The sequence below is a fragment of the Lathyrus oleraceus genome, chromosome 5 (genome assembly GCF_024323335.1).
Source record: "Lathyrus oleraceus cultivar Zhongwan6 chromosome 5, CAAS_Psat_ZW6_1.0, whole genome shotgun sequence".
NCBI classification, from domain to species: domain Eukaryota; kingdom Viridiplantae; phylum Streptophyta; class Magnoliopsida; order Fabales; family Fabaceae; genus Lathyrus; species Lathyrus oleraceus.
The window spans coordinates 267,222,454-267,241,359 of record NC_066583.1 but is presented as its reverse complement, the minus strand read 5'-3'; the positions used below and the strand labels follow the sequence as shown (position 1 = coordinate 267,241,359).

The following is an 18,906-nucleotide window of genomic DNA, read 5'->3' as shown; positions in this document are numbered from 1 at the left end:
TGAATACCGCAATAGCCGTTTTGGCTTCCATAAATCGGGATTGAGGGAAATATCTTTCTAAGAACTTTTCTTCTAACAAATTCCAATCCGTCATCACTCTTGCTGCTTGATCAAGGTACCACTCTTTTGCCTTTCCCACTAAGGAGTGTGGGAACATCCTCTTGAATAATGCTTCTTCACCCGCCTCGTCTATCCCCGTAGAACCCGCAATCTCATAGAATTTGATGAGATGGGTATACGGATCTTCATGATCCATTCCGGTGAATGGATTTGCATAGAGAAGTTGGAGGATTCCGGTCTTCATCTCCGTATTTCTTCCTCCACGGGAAAATTGAGCATTCCTTCTTGGACTATTAGCGGACATTTCGGTACGATTATCCTCCGCCATGTTTCCTTCACAAGCCTCTACAACCACTTCTTCGATTTGAACAAGTGCGGAAGTAGATGCTTCTTCTCTCCGCTTCCTCTCTTTGGTTAGTTTCCTTCTTCTTCGTGTTTTGCTATTGAGCTTCCGAAGTGTTCTTTCAATTTCGGGATCGAATTGAAAATGCTCCTCGGTAGCTTTTTCTCGCATGCACTAGAATCTACAAAACTCACAAACCAAGTGAAACAAAAGAGGGATAGCAGTAAAAGTAACAAAACTTAAAACAATGAATTATTGCAATGCTTGTAATATCGACACCAATCCCCGGCAACGGCGCCAATTTGTTGAAAAGTATATCTTCGGCAAATATTTTTATATCGTATCCACAGAGATTGGTTGATATTACCGCCGTTCTATAATCCAAATGTTGTAAGTTTAAAAAGTAACAAGGTTGTTTTGGTTGGAAAGTTATCTTGTGAGTAAATATCACTAAAAAACAGTAAATGGTTTTAATCTAATGTAAAAGCTTGGCAAGATTGGAGTTCACTATTTCAAATGCTTATGATTTCTTATGATAAATAAATAGATTCAAGATTATTGATGATGTTCAAGTATCCTCTCAAAGTCATTTATGTCTAAATGATATTGTGATAATCACTATATTGATCCTTAGACGATCTCTCCACCTAACTATCAATATAGCAATCTTTAATGTTTAATACCAAAGAAGAGTAATGAATAAATCTATCTCTACAACTTATTCACTACTTGAAAATCTGTTTTATGTCAAGACTCAAATAATCTCTCTCGACAACTACTCAAATCTGGTTTTCAACTTAGGGCAAAAACAGTATTCAATACATCAACAATCTTTATCATACATATAAATCAAATGGAATACATAAACATATGTGAATAGCTACTACCTCCAATCTTGACAAAAGGGAGTTTAGCTCCTCATCACCATTGTTACAAAGCAGAAAGTTTAGAGAAGAAAAACTCTGTTTTTCTCCCTTCACAAAAAGCTCTTCATCTCAATGTCTGAATGATAATCAATGAATGAATAATGTGTTTTTCTCTCCTAAAAGAGTTGACATTTCCTTAATTGATCATTTCCATCCAAAGCAGAAAAGCTATCCCAAGGCAGACACCAAAATGGCAAAACCAGCTGGCCTTCAAAACAACACTTTTGACCCAAAAATCAGTTTGCTGGATTCGCAGGGTTCGCGAGGCGAACTTTGTTCGCGGGGCGAACTGATGCTGTCTCATCCAGTTCGCGGGGCGAACTGAAGCTGCCTCAGTTTCCTTGCTTTGCAAGCTTCATCCAAAATCTTCCATATTATGATGCTGCAATCCAAAGCTTTCTCACCCAAAAATTCTACAAAACTAATAGAAATGTGAAATAACTATTCAAAACAAAATAAATTAAACATAATTGCATTTATACGAATTAATAAGAATAAAAAGTGTGTAATTACATCAAAACTTGGTAAAAGGGACCAATAAAATGATATAAAAAGTAGTACTAATTGGTCCCTAACAGTAGTATACCCTAGTCCACTTCTCCAATGGAATAGAGTCGATCCACAGTACTGCATATCCGTTTGACAATCTTATTTCTTCGCGGTAGTGTTTGAAAGAAGGTTCTGATAATGCATAACCTGCATTAATAGCCTTCTTCCGCAACATTTTATCTTTGATCTCCCTGAAGCTAGCAGAAATATACTCGAACGTATCGCACGCTCGAACATACAACAGAGTCGCCATCGAACTTTATTTATCCACAAAGGAATGGGAAAACATTGATAAAACCCGAGGGAAAGAGATATACTGGGTAAGGAAGTCGGTTATGCAAGGGGAAGGTATTGGCACCCCAAATATCCATGGGTACTACATGGGAACCATTTTGATTGTTCTCGCTCGAATAGGTGTTATATCTAAAGATTACTCACAAAAGAATAGAGGAAAGAGGAAAGAATAGATAAAGTGCTCGGTGAGAATTGGGACCCTCATGCCTGCGTATCCTCATAGTGCAATGAGGAATTCAGAGCTTCGTAGTTCAAGGAACTAGAGGCGGGAGGTGAAAAGAAGTGTGGTCAAAATATGGACTGAACCAAAGAATGCTGTTTTAAGCTCCAACAAGGGTGAAAAGATGAACCCAAGAGTAAGGTGGTTATTACCAGTACGTGGGCTAGTAAGACTGCCATTATAGGGTAAAGCCAAAAAGACAAAGAAATAGGTGTTTAGGCATGGTCCCAAACATCTCCTGGTTCACAAGGTGACGCAAGAAGGAACACAAAAAGGAAGTGTATTTGGCTCAAATATAACTGGTATATCACATCAAGTGGAGGAAGGTAGAATATGAGTGTATCATGGAGATGAACGGAATGAAGTGACCCAAGTAACAGAAATGAATATCTGGTAATAAGTGACTGAAGAAATATTATTTGAAATCGAAAGGTGAAAGTGTATTGGAATCCATAAAAGAAATGAGATTTGTATCATAGAGGGAAACAGCTTTAACCGATACGTGGACTAGCAGGCCGCCACTATAGGGTGTATAGCCAAAAAAGGAAGGAATTAAATGTTTGAGGTTGTAGCCCAAACAAGTCTAGGTAGAAAGGCAGACTACATTAGGTGTCCTATAAGGGTATATATGGAATCCTAAAGAAAATGTATTTCGATGTCAAAGGAATAATATGTCACTAGGTGAATGATTTATGATCGAAAGTAGATAATGAATCGTGAAAGATTTGGATGGTGCCCTAGGGCGGAAGAAGGAATAACTAAGAGAATGCTCGCCAAGGATTCGCATCCTCGTGCCTACGTATTCTCATCGTGCAATGAGAAAATCAGAGCAATCATAGTTCGGAACCACGAGAATAAAAAGAGGGACATACAGTGATGAAGATTGTAATTTGTACCAACAAAATGGTATCGAAAGGTATTTGTCTAAGCGGCAAGGGCTCACAAGACAAACCTAAATTCAGAGATTGACTACCATGAAACAAGGAGAGAGATATTTGTCTAAGCGACGGGGGCTCACAAGACAAACACCAATTCAAGGAATGATTGCAGTCTTGTATAGTACAAGGAATAATGTATCACTGGATGGGGAACAAACAGTTCGAGATCAAATAAGAATAGTATCTTGGATCCAAGAAAGGGATAGACTCTGAATCGGAGAGCAAGGTAGGCATTTACCAGTATGTGGACTAGTAAGACCGCCACTATAGGGTAAAGCCAAAAAGAAAGACAGAATTAAGTGTTTGGGCATAGCCTCCAAACAACTCTCGATTGAGGAGATGGTATGTCGTTAAGACATCCCAAAAGGATAGACAACGAGTCCAAGGAGAAATATGATTGATCTCAAAAAGATGGTATAGATTGAATGAATGAAGAATGATTGATTGATAAATAGGGTAGAGATAGATAAGGTAGATTGATAAATAAGATACCTCGCAAAGAATCTGAATTCTTCTGCCTACGTATCCTTATAGTGCAATAAGGAAACCAAAGCTTTCGTAGTTCAGCCCACTAGGGCTGAAAACAAGAATGATTGAAGCAAGAGAATGATTGAATGGTTCGAATTGAAGTGAATAAAGATGGAGAAATGAATGAAGTAAGAGAGTGAAGCGATAAGAGACTTGACATTTGATTAATAAGAATCACACTAAAGTCTATAAATAAGGGTGAACGCTTCGAATATTTGGGGCATACGTCCCATACACAAAGTCGCTCTAGAAGAGGATAGGAGAGACTCCGTCTCGTCATTCCCTATTACTTAAGGCTCTTTTCGTGTGATACTTCTATTAACTGAAAAGTTGCTGGCGAAGAATCTTCATTGTTGATCCTTATGTTTATGTTGATTTTGTGTGAAAAAGCCTTAGTAGTTTAATCGATTCGTATTGCACTAAAGTCTATGAATAAGGGAGAGCACTTTGAATATTTGGGGCATACGCCCCATACGCAAAATCGCTCTAGACGAGGATAGGAGAGACTTCATCTCATCATTCCTTATTGCTTAAGGCTCGTTTCGTACAATTTGAATCACGCTTAATGAGTGTTGACCTTTGATTTGTCTTGTATAATCCGCTGCTTGGTGTGACTGAGGATACCTTGATTGAGAATCTTGACTTGAGGCTTCGAGCTCCACATCTTAGAAGAAAAGTCTTATTAAGTGACCAAGGGTCTTTTGGTCACTCAATTTAGACTGTGGGATTATACAAGTTCGAAGAATTTAATTAATCAAAATTGTTTTTGATCAATTTAATCATAGGTTTGTTTTTATTCTATGTTAACTCCTAATTGAGCATGTTAATGTTAAAACTTGATTAAAGTTCTATGCAAAATTCTAATCCTAAAGGAGCATGTGATTATATGGAAAATGTCCAAAATTACCCCTAAAGGGTAAAATGGTCTTGTCAATTTTATGGTTATTGAATCAAGAACTCTAATTATGACAATTCTAGTTGTACTCAATCAAATTCTAAACTATCTTATTGCAGAAAATGCTACTAGGTGCTAAAATGCTCCAATTTCTAAAAATGTTAATATTCCTAAAAAATCCTATTCACATCTAATTCAAGAGTTAACAAACCTAACAATGTTTCTAATATTTTGGAATTTCCTAATTAACTCCTAATTGGTATAATTAACCTAAATTCTAACAATCGAAATTAATCTAATCAACAAAACCAAATAACAAACAAAGCCAAATAAAATAGAAGAGGCATTTGCAAAACAAAGGGTGTAGGCTTGGTTGTATGTTTGCTAGAAAAAGAGGACAAGACAAAGTTCAGCTGCATGGGCTTCAGTTGCCAAAGCCCAATGTTGAATATATTCTTCTTTGGCCAAGGGGTGAAGCAGAGTAACTAGAGTGAGATAGTAATTGCACCTTGGGCTTGGATGAATCAAGACTGAACAGAATTAAGCCAAAAAATGGGGAACTGACTTGAAAAAAAAGCCAACAGAATTTGAATATGCCTTCGCGCTCCTTCTCCATGGTAGCTCAGACCGCCAGCGTCGGAGCTCCATTACGGGTCATCGCGCCGGAAATCGCTTATGGCAGCGGCGGCCACCAGAAATGGACAATAGACCGACCTCTTCTTCTTTTCCATCTCCTGAACAAGAATCCAAACTCTAAATCCCCTAATTCTTGGTCCAAATCCATAATTGAAACCAATCCCTCAAGAATCCTAAAAAATCAGATATAAAATACACCTCCATGAATAAGATTCGGTGTTCCTCATGATGGGGTTTTGCGACAGCATGGTGTAAGGTTCAGCATAACAACCAAAATGCAATGAAATGGTGAAAAATGGACCTACCTTTGAAGTTGAGACTTGCTCCGGCGAGTGTTGATCGGGGAAGATAAAGACAGAAAATCACTTGTACAAACGGGTAAGGTATTGCATTTACTTCCTTCTGACTTGCTTGTTTTCCAATCCTTCTTCTTCAAAAATTCTGCAGTGTGATGAGGTTGAGCTCACTCTTCTTGAAGCTTCAATGTGAAGCTTCAATGGAGTTTTAGAAATTGAGCTTTAAGTGTGAGAGGGGGAGGATTCAGAGAGAATGATTGCAGAGGATTGAAGGTGATTATTGAAAAAAGGTGAAGACCCTGAAATGACGATGAAGATGTAGATTTATAGTGATTAGGCTTGGGATTAATGTGGCTTGGAGTTAGGTTTGGAGTTAGTTAGGTGAGGTCTGGAGTTAGTTGGGGTGAACTCAGTGAGTTACTCACTGAGTCAGTTTGTTATGGCCTTGAAAGTTGTTATGACAGTTTGTTAACTTAATGGAATGTGTTCAAATGACTGGCTATTACAGGTGAAAACTTGAATGAAACTAGGCTTTGATGTTGACTAATGACCTGCTATCTATTTGGCTTAGGTGTGGGTGACTTGGAGCTGTAGGTTAACACTTGTGTGGTTATATTTTGCAAACTGTGATTTTGGTTATGTTTGTGCAGGTTTAAGTGTGACTTGTAGTGGTGAATCATTGTGATTGTTTTGGCATGACATGAATTTGTAGTTTGTAGTGTCTCAGCAGCTTGTAGCATTGTAATTTTGCAGTAGGTGGGTTGTGGTATGCATTCTGCAGGTATGGGGTCATGTGTTTCGCCGGTGAGATTTGATGGCATTGTCTCATGGCTGTTATGCTCATGGTTTTTTGGGGGTGTTCATGCAGGTGTCTTGAATTGCAAGCCTTGGATATCTTCGATGATGGGAGTTCGTGCTTCAATCCAGAAGTTCCATTCTCACAGCAGTGCAAAATTCTTGTAAAACAAGCTATGAATCGACTCAAACAGAGTTCATTCCAGGGTTGAGTCAACCTGGGAGTCGACCTGTTTAGACCCGGGGCAAAATGGTTCAGAGGAAAACAGAAAATGAGTCGACGTAAGGAGTGGGTGAGTCGACTCAAACAGAATTTCCCATAATTAGGCCGACTGGTGACTTGACCTGTTCGGACCCGAAGGAACATGGTTCAAAGAAAAAAGGGGAATAAGTCGACGCAGGGAGTGAATGAGTCGACTCAACCAAATTTTCCAGAATTAGGTCGACCTGTAACTCGACCTGTTCGGACTCGAAGGTTTTGCGTCGAGTCATGAGTCGACTCACATGGTTAAAACTTCCAAAAATGAGTTTTTTTGCAATGTATTATGACATTTCCTTGCATTTTTGTATGTAATGGATATTTTAAGGATGAAAATGAAAGAAATTGGCCGATTGAATGAAAATGAATTGAATTAATACATGAACATGTTATTCGAAATGGATTGAATTGTGGGCTTCTATGATCATGACGAATGGAAGTTAAGAGACCAAGGACTTTGGTTATGACTAATAGACTCGAGCACCAATGATGGAACCACAATCACGGAGACAAAATGAATGGACCAAGCACGGGAGGCTGAGTGAAACACATACTGAGTGAAAGATCGCATGAGACTAGGGTTAGGAGACAATATTAGGGTGTAAAGGCCCACTTCATGCACGGAGGCCAAGCAACAAAATCCCTCAAGACCAAGAATTAGGGTTGCAACCTATATGATGCGCGTTACCAAAAATCTTCAATCCAAACCTGCTTTGTAAACCAGAAACCTTGAATCCATGATGTTTGTTAGTCTCTGTTAGCCATGAATGAATGCTAATGAATATGCCTGAGACATGAATGAGGTTAGATGGGTCTAAGGTTATGGGTTAGATGATTGCAAAATGGGGGGAAAATTTTGGGGTACTACAGCTGCCCCTATTTAATCTTCTTGGACCTGAATACAAGAATTGCGGAAGCTTTTCAGGTATTCAAGGTGGAAGAGGATTAAATACTATGTATCCAAAAAAAATCCCATTGATAATTTTGTGGTTTGCCAAGCAAAGGTTGGGCTTTGGGTTAGTTAATGAATCTGAATTTTTGGATTTTCTTGTTTGCACGGTTTCATGTTATGCTTTATGAATGATATGCATGAGTGAAATGATGTGGTTTGTGCAATGGTTAAACCAGATGCTCATATGGATGGCGGTGGGAATTTTGGGCTAGGATAAGGTCATCCATACATGATTCTCCGACACCTAATTCAAGCTCAAAAGTTGTTGTAACACTTCTGGATTATGTCCAAAATATGGAGAGAGCTGGTACTTGTGCAGCCTGGCCCTGCCCCAATATACTGGATATATGCACCAACTGCCCTAGTCACACGTCATGGAGTGGTCTCAATGTCTGAGTATCTCAAACTGTCTTTCCCCAGCGTATTGAAACGGTGCTCTCTTGATTAACCATCTTAGGAACGATCGACTTCTCAGGCTCTTGAGGTGGCCTGCCCCAATATGAACTTTGAAGTAACTTTGTCCCTATCCGACTGATTCATAGAGATTTGTAGAATCTCAATGTGGTTACCCCAGATTGACTGACTCTTGAAGATATCTGAGCTATGGGATATCATGAATTTGATCAATGCTCCCAATATGTAATCTTCCTTGATTTCAAATGACTATTTGTATGTAAAATGCTCATTTTGGAAGTGATAATTATAATGTCATGCTCATGCAAGTTTTGAAAACTCTAGTGTGTTCACTAAGATTATGACATCTGGTGAACGAATCACTGATTAGAATGTCATATCAGTATTAATACAGATGACAAGCAAATCTTTATGAGTCAGCTTAGCACGATATTACCATAGTATGCTTTCGAAATCAACCCTACTTCAATTAGGTCTTTTGAGGGTTGTAACATGGTCTGGTTCACGGTTTCAAAAAGGAAGGATATAAGGCTCAAAACCTATTCTAACTCGCCCATTCTTCGTGATGTTCTCCAATCCTACATTCAGTTAGCTTAGAACAGGCATCCATCTTTCAGAAAAGGATTTTGAATATCAGCGATGATGGTTAAGGAACCCTATGAGAGTTTGGAGCGATAACCACTCACCTTCTGTTTTTGTTTGTGGTCACAGAGGCTTGCTCTTGCTGAGGATTTTGGTACGGATCCTCTGATTCTTTTATTTTGTTTACCCTTATTTTTCCTGGGTTGATCCTTTGGGTCTGCAGCCCATCGGAATACCCTAACTTTTGCCTAAGTCAATCTTATTTTCAAGCTTTTAACTTAGCGGGCTTTTATTTGCTTTTGATTTTTTCATTTTGTTTTATCTTTTCTTTTGGAGCAAATCCTGTGACACTACTTTCTCGATTTGTTACACGGGTCATGACTATCTCACTCCTTTGGTAATGGATAACCATTTGAATTTGTGATTTCATCCTATTGAGAGTGATATGATTTGATTGATCACTTGATGAGATATTTTCCTTCTGAAATTTGAATGCAAGTCTAAACTAAACTAAATACTACCCTGCCCCTAGTTTAACATGAGGTTTTGTATGTGTAAAGAAAGAAACTCCTACTTTAAGGCCCAAAGGGGTTGACTAGGGATTATCTTCCTTACTTCTCCGATGTTTAGGGATTGAACAATTCCTTACATCATCAGCATAGTCTTATTCAAAAGCATACATGCACCGATCTTGCGCATTTTAGTTTGCATCATTCTCTTTTGATTTTATTTGAGCAATAGTATGATACTGATAAATAAAATATTAGTGAACACGAATGGATTTAAGCATAACATGCATGTTTATTCCATTATGATCATTATTAAAAAAAACAAGTTCACAATTGAACAATACATTTACATACAAGAAAATATTACAAATGAGACGTGATTGAATCAATATGGTGTAGGAGAATAGTCATCCAAGACGCAGCGGAATTTAAAAATTTCTTCATTTAGTGATCCTTACGAATGGGCATGATCAGTGATAGAATCGTTACCTCTTGTGGCGATTCAAACCTTTGGTGCAGATCTCTGATAATGATCAAAACCTTTGATACAGATCCACGGGGCGATCACGAACGTTGAACGATGACAACGTCTCTACTTAGTCCACACGAACGGATTCCTTCAATCGCAGTGCTAGCTGTTATGAATGAAGGCTTTGAGTGAGAGAGAGATACGAAATTCCAACTCTTCAGTTGTGTTTTCTGTCTCAGTTAGTTTCTATGGAGTGACAATGCTTCTACCCAAGGGGTTCTATTTATAGAACCACTTGTGTGGGCTTCAAGCTAGAAAGCCCACTTAAGTGTATTTTGGCACATATCTCATAATATGCCAAAATCACTTAAGTATTTGGTACCTTACCATATTTCGTATTCCACTTAAGTGCACCGTACCTTACGGTGTTCCTTAGTTATTCTATCTCTCATCAATCCTTCATTTGTGTGTGACCCTATAGGTTTTCACGACGTTGGCAATTATATTAAATCACGCATTTAACATAATAAACAATGAGCGGTATCTAGCAACACATCACTGCTACCCAAGTCACGAGAATGTCATGTGATCTGACAAAACCTCATGTGATAATAATTATGTGTATAATTACCCCTTTGCCCTTATGTCTATATTGAACACAAGGTATAGACCGTGTCACCCTTGTCCAGTTCAATATTGGGCCCATAGACATTTATCCTGTTACGCAGGATTGGCAAATTCCATCTAGGACACTCATGTCCCTCAGCATGCTTTGTGGAGTACCCATCAACTGTCTTTATGGTTATCCAGTTACGGACAACGTTGGATCAGCAATAAAGCACTCGACTCTACATCTAGGATCCATAGTGGTTTCAGGTCGAAGAGTGGTATACACTATTATCACCATGAGAATAACTTATGACACTTTGCATAACTTTTTATATAGTATTCTCATAGCGGGTCAATCCGGTATAAATATTACTCCTAATATTCATACCTATGTTTAAGACTTGATAACTCTTTATCCATGATCCATGAGATGTGATCATCAGTCTATAAACATAATAGTCTTAATGCTTTAATGTTATCCCACTTCACATTAAAGCTCGACTATGGATACTTTAAGAACAGTGCCCTTATGTTTAATGTGTTCTCATGATTAAGTCACACTTAATACATTAAACGGACTATCTATTCTAGGGACTTTATTAATCAACCATAATAAAGAAAATGCCTTTTATTATTAATAAATAATTCGATACAAGTACCAAAAGTATTGGCCTCTAGGGCTTACACCAACATATGATACGTCTAACTTTGATACTCCTTGTCATACCCCAATTTTGTCCGGCCATTTGTGGTTTACCCATGAGATCTCTTTGTTTCAAAAGCCCATTTGCATAAATGTGTCCATAATTTAAAATGTGGTTTGAACCTTTTTACACTACTAATTCAAAATGCATTTGATTATTAGTAAGGTATTAAGAGCCATGGATGTTTTTATGATCACTCATCATTAAACCTATTTGCACGTCCCAAGTACATATGTCAAATCTTTAAACCATTCATAAAAATTCTTAAGCTAAGTGAGTATGTTGGTTTAGGATTAAGATATTGCGTGCATGGGTATTTAATTAGTTTTCTATGATCAAAGTTTGAAAGTGCAACATTTTGTGACATGTTTTTATCTTAGGCCTTTTTGGCATATTTTATTTTCGGTAATATTAATGTGTTTTTCGATAATATTAATGTGTTAAAATCAATTAAATTAAAAGTCCATTGAATTGCATTGTTGGTCCCAATTCATTTTTTATTTGAATTATAATTTAAATAATCTTCTGGTTAATACAATTAAATTGCTAAGACAAAGTTTAATTTAAAAAAAAAAAGAAAAAAAAAAGAGAGACTAATTACACAAATAATATTCCCAAATCATATTCCAAATAATGCTCCAAGTGATATTCCAATTTAATCCAAATGTTACATAATAACCCAAAAGTATCCACATAAATAACAAAAAAAACTTAAATTAAAATTATGTAAATTTTGCAAATGATCCAAAGGGTTACACGTCTAACCCAATTTTTCTTACCGTTTAATATATCCTAACTAATCCAAAAATTCCTAATAATCCAAAACAATTACATAACTGGCCAAAAAGAGAAATTCCAAATTAAGTTTGTACATGTTACAAGCAATCCCTAAGTTCATAATCCAAAAGGTCTTTGTTACATCAGAAATAATTTTATTAAAAAAATTGGAATAAGCTGTAAACACAACAGTTTGAAGCAAATTTCACAAACTCTTCCAAAAGCTCTTTTGGAAGTTCCCAATTCAAAAGCAACTCTTCAGAACTTTTCCAAAAAACCTGTTGAATAACAGCGTCCCTTTTTCAATCGATCAGCATCAACATCACTTCACCTGCAAAAACCAATTCAAAATCAGAAACAGCTTATCAAATAAGCACTTAAAAAGCTGTAAAATAATTAATAGAAATAGCAGATTAATATGTTACACAATGAATCAAAGGAAACGCTCAGAAACACACTGCATTATCCAAATAAACAACTTTAAATCCATAGATTAATCATCCCACAAAATCTGGAAGTAGGATCCAACAAGTTATCTCACAGAAACCAACATTCATGTATATAAACCACAAAACTAATTAACAGTAACAGGTTTTTGATAAAATCCAGAAGAAATTTTCAAAGTAATTTTTTCTCTGTTAACTCCAAAGAGACACAACACAGTAAGAGATTTCTTCTCAAAAAGCCAAAACCACAACAACAACAGAAAAAGCAACTTTTTTCTCAAAAAGCCTAAAGAACAACATAAACACAACAAAGATTTTTTCAAAGGAACAAGAACAGCAACGATACAACAAGATATACACAACAGATTTTTTTTTTCAAAAAAACCTAAAGATCATAACAACACAACAGCAAGAATAGAAGCAATTTTTTCTGAAAGCCCAAACAAGTTAACAGCAAGAGAATACACACGCTTAACAGAACAAAAGAAAGAAGAAAAGCATCGAGCATAAGTGGAGACGAAACTTACGGCAGGGCGAATTCAGCGGAATCCCACACCAACGCGAGTACTCAGTACATCTCAGTCGATTCCTCATCACGATTCGGTGAAATCTTGGAAGAGCAAGAAACCGGAGCCACGGGAGCACGAATCGAAGCGCCTCCACATCAGAATCAGTAAGACTTTTCTCTACTTCGCGTTTAATCCGGTTTTTTGATATCGTTGCAACCCGGTGTCGGGGATTGTTTGTGGAATATGTAGTCACGGCGGTGGAGGAGAGTAGAAGCGGAGAGCATCACACAGGTTCGAGTCTCCGTCGCCGGTGACAAGACTCAGCGCGGCCGGATTCGCCGTCGCTACCAGATCTTCATCTTAGTGAAGACGTTGAATGCATGCGATAGGATTAGGGTATCTGTTTATTCATTTTTCACTTTCGGGCTTTCACAAGCCCAAGCGAGTTTGCTATCTCACATACCCACTCCATTGTCCATACACCCCCTGTATTGGGCTTAGTAAGTGGCAGTAGGCCCATCCTGAGGTTTTTTTGTTTTTTTTTGTCCATTGGTTAGGCTTATGATTAGAAATGTATTAGATATAATCTTAGGATTAATTAGTATCACTTTAAAGAATTAGGACACTATCTTGATTAATGTTAGGATTATATTAGAATAATTTCATATGTTAATTAGAATTATAAGTTGATTTAGAATTATTTTAGAATTTTTAATTTTAATTTAGAATAATTTTAGATTTTAATCTTTGAAAATATTTTAGAATTTAATTAGATCTTTTTTTAGAAATAATTGTAGATTAATTAGAATTATAAGTTGATTTTGAATTATTTTAGAATTTTTAATTTAATTTAGAATGATTTTAGATTTTAATCTTTGAATATATTTTAGAATTTAATTAGATCTTTTTTTTAGAAATAATTGTAGATTAATTAGAATTATAAGGTGATTTAGAATTATTTTAGATTTTTTAATTTAATTTAGAATGATTTTAGATTTTAATCTTTGAAAATATTTTAGAATTTAATTAGATCTTTTTTTTTAGAAATAATTGTAGATTAATTAGAATTATAAGTTGATTTAGAATTATTTTAGAATTTTTAATTTAATTTAGAATAATTTTAGATTTTAATCTTTGAAAATATTTTAGAATTTAATTAGATCTTTTTTTAGAAATAATTGTAGATTAATTAGAATTATAAGGTGATTTAGAATTATTTTAGAATTTTTAATTTAGAATGATTTTAGAATTTAATCTTTGAAAATATTTTAGAATTTAATTAAATTTCTTTTTTTAGAAATAATTGTAGATTAATTAGGATTATAAGGTGATTTAGAATTATTTAGAATTTTTAATTTAGAATGATTTTAGAATTTAATCTCTGAAAATATTTTAGAATTTAATTAGATTTCTTTTTTTAGAAATAATTGTAGATTAATTAGAATTATAAGGTGATTTAGAATTATCTTAGAATTTTAATTTAATTTAGAATGATTTTAGAATTTAATCTTTATTAATATTTTAAAATTAATATTTTGCATAATAGTTTAGAATTGAGATTTTCGATTATTTAATATTGTTTTGAGTTTTAATTTAATGATACTTTTGTTAATTGTTTAAACTTTAGTTATTTGTTTTAGATTTAATATTTTATTGCAATTCTCTTGTTATTTCATGTTAATTTCAATTAACACCTAACATTTAACGATTAACTCTAATTTTTTTAATTTCCGCAATTAACATCTAACTCTTTTAAATTCCGCTTCTAACAATTTTATTTTTTTGTATATTTACTTTACTTCGCTTTATGCTATATCATCGTACATTCTTCATCTCATCTTAAAATGAACCTAAAAATGATAAAGACTTAAAAATACAAAAAGATTATAATTCCCATGCCATCAATTCAAACCAATTTTTAAAACAAATAGAACTTCTCGATTCAAAGTTGAGCCCATTTTAAATGCCTTTGTAAGTCGATCGCTTGAAAAAGCATCGCCATCAACCTCACATGGCTTACTCTTGGGCTTTCTTACAATAGGACCTATTCGGTTTTAATTAATCGATTAAATGGATTATTCACCAAATAAATTCAATTCATTCACAAGAATGCAATTTTAAAACTTCGATCCGACATCGAAAGTTAAATTAAAATACTTAATCACATCTAAACAACACTTCATTTGAAAATGAAAAGGGGGATGGTTTTGAGTTTTCAACTCCTCTCCTCGATTATTTAAATACGAGTTTTCTTACTCGGTTAGTCAAATGGTCGTCATTTCTAATCCATTTAAACATAAGCAAGTCAAACCCTTTTATAACAAGAAACCAAAAGGGAGATAACTTTGAGTCTTCAATTTTTTCTCCACGACTATTTGAATACAAGTTCTCTTACTTGGTTAGTCAAATTATTGTCGTTCCTCTATAAACTTCCAAACCCGATTAAATCAAATTATTTTCATAATAAGCTAAATGAAAAGGGAGATGACTTTGAGTCTTCAACTTCTCTCCTCAATTGTTTGAATACGAGTTCTCTTACTCGGTCAGTCGAACAATTGTCATTTTTTACAAACATACAACTTAATCAAATCATTTTCATAACAAACTGTACAAAAAGGGAGATGGTTTTGAGCTTTCAACTCCTCTTCTCAAATGCTTGGATATGAGTTATCTTACTCAGTTATTCAAGTACCTGTCGTTCATTCTAAAATACATCGATCATACATAAACCTATTTTCATAATCACTCAGATGAAAAAGAAAGTGGTCTAGAGTCTTCTATTTCCTTTTCCGATTATTAGGATACGAGTTGTCTTACTCGATTATCCGAGTAATCGTCATCCGTTCGAAACACTTTAATTATTATCAAATCCTTTCTATAATTAAGGATGAAAAAGAAAGTGGTCTAGAGTCTTCTACTCCCTTTCCCGACTATTAGGATACGAGTTGTCTTACTCGACCATTCGAGTAATCGTCATCCAACCAAAATATCTCAACATAACCAATCAAACAAAACACCCAAAATATTAATTCAACTTGTCACCCTCGTGTGATCAAAACTCTTTTCAAAAAGAACACTATTTAATCCTTTCTAGTGGGCACAATAAACCAATGCTTAAGCCTCCACCGAGAGTAGACAAGCCAGCGTTTAGCCTTTAGAATGCGATCTAAACAGCTGTTCATTAAAAAACACCAACCAACCGTAGTTCCCCGAACTACGAATGCTCTGATTTCCTTATTATACCATAAGGATATGTAGGCAGGAGATTGTTGTATCTTCGCGAGCACACTAATAAAAAACCTCCCCTTTCCCTTTTGAGGTTCTCATCCATTCCTATTTTTAATAATTTTATAACCTAAAGATAACAAACAAACATAAATTAACACTCGAAACACACGTTAGAACTAAAAGGTTCCCGCTGAGTACAACGGGCGTAAGGGGTGCTAATACCTTCCCCTTACGTAATCCACTCCCGAACCCGAATATGGTTGCGACGACCATTATTCCATTTCCAAAAGGTTTTATCGATATCTTCCTATTCCTTCATTGGGATAAATAAAGTTCGGTGGCGACTCTGTTCGAACATAATTTTTTCTGCGACCATCGCGAGAAATCGTATTTTTCGAGATGCGATAGATGACGACTCTGCTGGGGACTAGCTCCAAGCAAAAGAGAGTGAAGCCTAACTTGGTTCAGTTGACGTATTGTGTGTTAATTTTATTTGTTTGTTATTTATTCTGTTATTATTATGCTGGCATAATTATTATGATTTATTGATTATGTCCTATTTGGGGTTCTATGGTTGGTGATACTTTATGAGATAGGCTCTTCACCCGAGTCTGAGAAAAACCATAAGATTAAGTTGGTGGTTGCATAGTGGGCGCCCACAAGGAGTCTTCCTTGTTGGGAAGAAACGAAGACCCCGCCTAGAGGAGATTCTCTTGAAATATTATTGCCCGACGAGTTTTCGTCACGACGATAGTATTCTCAAGTTAGATCAATGACTCTAGGGACCTTTTAACCCATTATATTCGGTGGTTATGTAGTATTTACCTGAAAAGTCCCAGACTTATTAGGTTAATACGAAATCCCCAATCAGATGAGATCCCTTGGGTGTATTACTACCTTATAGTGTTATTCCCAACCTCGACCTATGACTCTGAGAACCTTATTAGAACCTTGGACTCGAGAGTTGTGTAGTATGGACCCACTAGGAGTCTTCCTCTTTGGGATCATACGAAGGCCTCACCCAAACGAGACTCTGTTTAGGGATGTTATTTGCAGATGAGTTTTCATCATGACAATAACTTTCCTAGATATTGATTGATGACTTTGGGAACTTCTTACCTTTAGCATTCTACCAAAAGGGTTTTGTTTAGTAACCAAGAGTACCCACTCGCATGACCTATATATTAACCTACATGTGACACGCATAATATCATTCATAGCATATCATTCATATTATTTTATTTCCAAGGAATCTGAGTATCATGAGTTGCAGGAATTCAAGAAACATGGAATCAAGCAAAAGAAACATTTACTCCTTCAAATTCAAGGATCCCGATCTGAAGAATTTGCGTAACTTGGTCTCTCAGATACACCCTGTATACATAATCAACTTTGGAAATAATTATGGCAATTTTCTCAGCATCCTCAATCAACAAGTGGACCATACAGCCTTGATCACTTTAGCACAATTTTATGACTTACCTTTAAGATGCTTCACATTCCAAGACTTCCAGCTAGCACCAACGTTGGAAGAATTCGAGCATCTTGTTAGGATTCCCATGAAGGAAAAGTCGCTATTTGAAGGGACAGATGAATCTTTGCCCCTTGAGGTCATTGCTAGTGCGCTTCACATGGATGAAAAGGAAGCAAAAGACAACTTAGAGACCAAAGGGAATACCAAAGGGTTTTCACTAAGTTTTCTTTTGGAAAGAGCTCATACCCTGTTGAAGGCAAAAAGTTGGGATGCTTATTACTCTACTATTGCATTGGCTATCTATGGCATCGTCCTGTTCCCGAATATGGATGGTTTCGTAGACATGACTGCCATTTGTGTTTTCCTTACTGGGAACCCAGTACCCACTTTGTTAGCCGATGTCTATTATCACATAAGTCATAGGTATACTAAGAAGAAGGGATTGATTGCTTGTTGTGCTCCTTTATTGTATCAGTGGTTTCTGGAACATCATCCAAAGATAGGTGCTTGGGTTGAACAGTCAGATGTTAGTTGGCCTCAGAGATTGGGATCACTCCGATCTGAAGATCTCTCTTGGTACTCCAAAGAATATATCAACGTAGACATCATATTCAGTTGTGGAGATTTCCCAAATCTACCGCTCATTGGAACTCAAGGATGTGTAAATGCTAATCCAGTTCGATCTCTCAGACAACTTGGCTACCCAATGGAAGGCCCTCCAGAGGCAAATTCTTTGGAAGCTTTCTTGTTACTTGACTTTGGGGTTGAGAATCCGAGCTTATTCCAGTGAATCAAAGAAGCTTAGAAAAATATCAATCGAAAAGGAAAAGCTGAGTTAGGGAGAGCAAATGGGATTACAAAAGAACCATATTTTCAGTGGGTAAAGGAAAGGGTGCAGATAATTAAAATGCCATTCGTCATTCGGACACCTATACCTCTTCTTGAACCTAAGCTCACCCATGTCCGTATTGAAGAAATAGAGGAACTCAAGGCCAACATGACAAAGTTAGAAAAAGAGAATGAAGAGCTGCAGATAAAACTCCAACAAACCATCAATGAGAAAAATAATATGAAGTGGTAGCTTGAGAGAAAAGAAGCACAACTTCAAGCCCACGTGGAAAAGTTCAACAAGGAGGAACATAAGAGAAAGAAGATCAAGGTGGGACTAGAATAAGCTGATCATTATTTGGATACTCTTAAGGGTCAACTACGACAAGCTCAGAAAGAATGTCAAGACAATGAACGTTGGTGGCATCTAGCCACAAAGGAGAACAAGACCATAAGGGATACACTTGGGGCTTAGATAAAAGAACTCACCAATTCTGTTCGTCATGCAAAAGCTGAAGTAGATCAGGAGCGCCGACTCAAGAAGATAGCCACTGAAGCTTCTAGGGTGTCACCCATGATATGGGAAGAGAAGTGTCGAGAAGTAAGAGATGTCAGGGAGTTTGTAAGCTATTGGAAGAACCAGCTAGAGTCATTACTCCAGGACAA

General features: G+C 36.2%; 1 long non-coding RNA gene across 1 annotated transcript; it reads right to left on the bottom strand.

Moving 5' to 3' along the window:
- Positions 1–11,689: 11,689 nt before the first annotated feature.
- On the bottom strand, positions 11,690–13,163 carry LOC127083774 (uncharacterized). Its single transcript, XR_007788529.1, has 2 exons — positions 12,729–13,163; positions 11,690–12,086 (listed from the first exon to the last, which is right to left on the bottom strand). It is a non-coding gene; the product is annotated as an uncharacterized LOC127083774 (long non-coding RNA).
- Positions 13,164–18,906: the final 5,743 nt, after the last annotated feature.